The 5,469-nt window shown below is 25.1% G+C and overlaps 1 non-coding gene across 1 annotated transcript; it reads right to left on the bottom strand.

Annotated features, from left to right (window-relative positions):
- Nucleotides 1-2,750: 2,750 nt before the first annotated feature.
- Trnay-gua (transfer RNA tyrosine (anticodon GUA)) lies at nt 2,751-2,841 on the bottom strand. The gene is given in 2 exon segments: nt 2,751-2,786; nt 2,805-2,841. It is a non-coding gene; the product is annotated as a tRNA-Tyr (tRNA).
- Nucleotides 2,842-5,469: the final 2,628 nt, after the last annotated feature.

Here is a 5,469-nt window from a genome sequence, read left to right as displayed (position 1 = left end):
ATATCCATCGTCCCGTGAAGTTAAAAAAATAAAAAAAAAATAAAACAATAAAAATGTTTTAGAGACAACAACTCGGTGTCACCTTGTTTTTAAATGCACACAAATACGCGAGAGCGTAATCCTCTCGGTAACCAATTACCGGAAAGGATATCCACCGCTAAAATATGGTCGTCGTGTGTAGCTTCTTACCGTATAATTTTTCTAAGACACACTTATTATGTATAGCCATTTAGATATTATGTAGCTAAGTATATAAAATGTAAGAATCTTGAGCAACTCAGCATATATACCTACTAATAAAAAAAAAATAACTGTATCTGGGATGGTTTTGTGAGAATATTTCGACGAATACTCGCCGCATATTACGCGACGGCAGGTCTACCAGTCCCCAGAGTATGAAGTTTCCGTGTATATGGCAATATAATTTTGACAACGATGTCTGTTTTTTTCCGGCGTATAAATTATGCACAAACAGGAAAAAGTTCATCGGCACAAAAAACCTCTGTTATAAATAAAATATGATAAGTTATATTAATACAATAAAAATAGACCCAAGAAAAAATGTACTCAATTTTATTTATTTTTAATTTCACTGAGCGTAGTTAGTTTTAATATTATAATATTTAGTAATATTATTTAGTATTTTAGGGGGAAAAAAAGATTCATTGACAAATAGGTTGAATATGTTTTTATCGTATGTCACGTGTAAAAATAATTACATTTCAAAGGTAATAACTTGTTATAAAATATATCTTCAACATAATTAAAACTACAGTGACTTATTGTTATCATATTGCGTCTGCATAGTGTATATTATACATTATATTTACAATGTTAGGAAACCGTGTTTAAGAATAAAATATTGTCAATGGATTTCTTGACTGGATAGAATATTATGTAATAATTTGTAGACATGACATAAGTTAAAAAAATTATAACATACGTACAATATGATAGTGACTATTACAAAATGTATTGATTTCATTTAATAACTTTATGTCCATAATACTATTAGTTGGATAATTGTATTATATAACACGTATTATTAACTCGAAATTCTAAGGATATTACTTACATTTTCCAATATACTCTACAAAGAAAATAAAGGTAGGCAAGTGGGTCCCTATCTGTTTTAGATGTCGAGTGGGTCATTATTGTAGATCTGTTTAATAAAAATTCAATGGTCTATCATTGTACACGAAAAATATTTCTAGGCCTATCATCCTATACCGCACTATAATTATTTATGCTTGACGAAATGTTTTTTGATACGCCTAGTTATTAATGTCATTTTTTTTTTTTATTTGTATTTTGTTTTTAATAATATTATGGTAGGTAAGTTGGTTTAATTGTTTTTCAAAACATATTGCATTTATCATATTATTAGTATTTAATCATTATGAAATATGATTATATGTATTATGCTATATTATATAAACTTATATATTATAATTTAAAATCTATATTTAATCGATAAAGATAAAGATTATACGATATAAATATCGTAAAAAAAGTAAAAATAGGTTCAAAGTATAAATATAATACTTATTTTAAAACTAATAAAAAAATTATTGCGTATGACAAAATTATTAGTATTATAATAATACTAAACAATTTTTAGTTCATACAAATAATATTTTTACTTTATATAAACTAATTTTTATTATTATTTACTGCTTAATAGCTAAGTTACGACAAAGTCGATTTTATATATTTGTAATTTAAAAACAAATCACTGTAATTATATACATACTTGACATTTTCACCAAATGTTTATATTAGAGTTATCTATACACAGTTAAATTTTCAAAATATTTTAATAATAGTTTTCTGAATTTTTTTTTTTTTAATATTTGAAAATATAATACAAAGTTCCTTATGAGTTAGTCTTATAGTGAATCAAAAATTATAAGAATACATGGGCAGAATTTATTTTTATTAATTTTTGAAGTTAAGTATTGACAAAATTCATTAAAATTGAGAATAATTGTAAATTTTATAGTTTAAAAATTATGAAAAATATAGTAGCTAAGAGTTGAAAATTTAATGGTATTTATATTATAATAATATTAACGTTTTTTTTTACTTCTTTAAGTCTATTTTTAATTATGATTGAATTTATTTTTCATACTTATAAGTGCACTAAGCGAGTCACTTCAGATAATACATTTTTGTTTCCATTTTCGTTTGTATCTTAATTTGATATTAACATAGAAATTGTTTCAGCAGTATACAATATACACCAGTGGCGTATATAGAGGGGGGTTTTAGAGGTTCATACCCTAACTGAAATGTATGGTTGATATGGGCATTGATTTTGATTGTTAAAATATTATATAATATAATATATAATACCTATTATCATACATTTTTTTAACCCCCTCCAAAATTAATTTCTATATACGCCACTGATATGTACACCATTCAGTTTCAGTGTTAATGTTAAATTTATATGAGTCCAAGAATGTTCTAAATAAAATAAGTGTATTACATATATTATGTTAACATTTTTGTTTTTATTTAGTTCGATGTTTTTTTTTTTTTTATAATATATAATATCAGTATATAAATATTGAAGTTAAATATTATTGTGAAGTTAATATTGAAAATTAACTTCAGTTACCTAACCTAACCTAAAGGGAACGTTCTTGTTGGGGTTTTATGAATTAAAATTTAAAATAATATTCATTCAAAACTAATATTTTCAAATGGATATCGACTTATCGAATTTTTAAATAATAAAAAAAATTTCCTTCGGGCCGGATTTGAACCAGCGACCTATGGATATCTATGATCTAACGCCACTACAGTCCACCGCTCTACCAACTGAGCTACCGAAGGATGATAAATATGGAGCACGTTATTTCATTTAAGTGAATTTATTCGTACTTTCACTTATCTTACAGACACGTTAGTCGATAAAATATGTAGCGAATATTTTACATTATGAAAGTTAGTTTGGATTTACGATGTATTGCGCCGTTTGGAATATTCGAATACATCAACCGGACCCCAACAACCGATACGTATTTAAATAGCCCGTGTATGAAATCGTATGAAAAAATGTCCTCACAAGTCAAAAATTAAACTTTAAAATAGGGGTTAAACTGGTTAAAGATACTTACAATTACTTAGTAGAAACAGAAAATAATGTTACTTTCTTCCACCGATAGGATTGAAAAGCAATACATTTTATATCTATTTAATATACTGTTGATTGCCGATTGGTAAGTAATGTGTTAATGATAAAAAATATATTCAAGTTTATTACACATTTATGGGTAGTTTTGATTTAGAAGACATGTTATCAGAAAATTAGAATTTAATCCTGTTATAATAAATTGTATGCAGTAAAAAAAATGGTATACTGCAATACTGTGTACCTATTGAATTATTTGTATTGCTATTATAAAGTGCTTGGCATAACAGTAATAATTGAAAGTCGATTATAAGATTTCTTATCTAATACTGATACTGTCTAATTTTATGTAGGGGTGTAAATTTTTCAAAACTCCTAAGTGTAATGTACTAGGCCACTAGGGCACTAGATGGAAGATAACTACCTACGTTCAACACGTCATATTTTTTAGATTTTCATTTTGGTGGATTGAAGAATTGGTCTACTATGTTTGATTAAAATGAATAATTTAAATAATTAAAATACTGTAAATATAATACATTCATGAAATTTGTCAAATGTAGTTACATCTTTGTACTACCTAAATTAACTTTTTTTTTTGGAAGTTTTGATACTAAATAACTGATTGTTAAGCTTAGTTATGTTCATTTTTAGTATATTTTTTTTAATATATTATGTATTATTTGTTAGTTTCAAAAAAGTACATTACACATTTATCCATAGTCTGTCATATGAAAAAATATATAAAAGTGCAATTTTATTTATGTTTTATAAACCGATTTTGATATAGGTACCTATGTATTACATATTATTCCTTTGTAATCAATTGTAACTCATAAGCTACGAGAGCTCGTACATATTAGTAAGTAAATAGTAAGTTCAATAGGTATTAAACAAACAAAAAGCATACACAACACACAAATACCTATTTGTCCAAAATAGTATTATATTATAGGTATACCCAAATTACTTAACCTAACCAACGTAACTCATCAGTATTAATTTGGCAATCTTGAACTCTACCGCTGATTGAAATAATTACATATACTAAACTAAATACATTGTAATAACTAATTTCTAATTAAAGTAAACAATGTATTTGTATTTGTAGTTCAGTTATTACACTACAACACACCATACACACACAAATGATATACGGTCGGTGCAGGATAGTTGGTGATAAGTCGTGTGTTTTCATAGTTCATAAATTAAACGTTCCTGTCTGTATATTTTGATTTAATCGGAATGTTATTTAATAATAAACAATCGTTTTAATAGAAAATATAATTAGTGGTTCACGAATCAATGAAGTTTATATTGATGAATTATATTTTGATATATAGGTATGTAAAAAATCTTAAATCGTAGGAATGAAATTTCAAATAATTGTAATAATATAAATTATTTAATTATTATATATCTCATACAATACAATGATAATAATAATCAATTTTTGTTTTAGTTTAAATTTGATGAATAAAAGATAAAATTAATGATAAAAACGTAATATTTATTAGTACACTATTAATATTAATCATTAATTATGTAATTAATAAACGATATTATTTATAAACGACTATTTTGTTATAATACTGTAATAAATTATCATAATATTAAGTACTGTAATAATATCACATTACGGGGCCCCATTTATGTAAATAATACACAAGGTTTTCATCTGAGTTTAAATATTTTTCACACAAATATAGGTATCCATCTTATTACCTAGACATATTTTTTTCGAAAGGGGCTTAATAAAGTTCATTCTATTATTTGTATATTCATACTAGATGTTGATATTCAAACCATAAATATACGAAAATGTATTGTTGTAAATGACTCGATAATTACTAGAATTTGAACGTAAACCGCTAACCACATATTATTTACATATTAATTACTGACTCTAGTAATTGATAGCATTGTGTTGGTTAGTCTGCAGTTTGTATCTATATGAGAATGTGGCTATAAATTATTCAACTATTGTATACAGCCTTTAAAATATCGCAAAAGTAAGTTCTATGTAAATTATGGATGTCTTATGATCATCGTAAAAATAGTTAAAAATTGTGATAATAGAATCATTATTTTTTGGTGTAAATAAAAATCAATTTATTGATACTACTGAAAAAGCGACTGTAAGTATAATTGACAGTTGACATGCATAAGAGGTGAAAGCTTCCTGATAAATAAATATTAAATAAATAATTATTGTTTAATGAGTAAGTGTATCGTTCTCTGAAAGGTGTAAATCAAGAGTGCGCTTTTACTGTTTATATTCCTATAATATCAGTATATGAAGTACATAATTTTGTTTCACAATATCATAC

The sequence above is a fragment of the Aphis gossypii genome, chromosome 2, assembly GCF_020184175.1.
Source record: "Aphis gossypii isolate Hap1 chromosome 2, ASM2018417v2, whole genome shotgun sequence".
Taxonomy (NCBI): domain Eukaryota; kingdom Metazoa; phylum Arthropoda; class Insecta; order Hemiptera; family Aphididae; genus Aphis; species Aphis gossypii.
The sequence above is the reverse complement of the archived record's forward strand: the minus strand, read 5'-3'. Positions and strand labels throughout refer to the sequence as shown.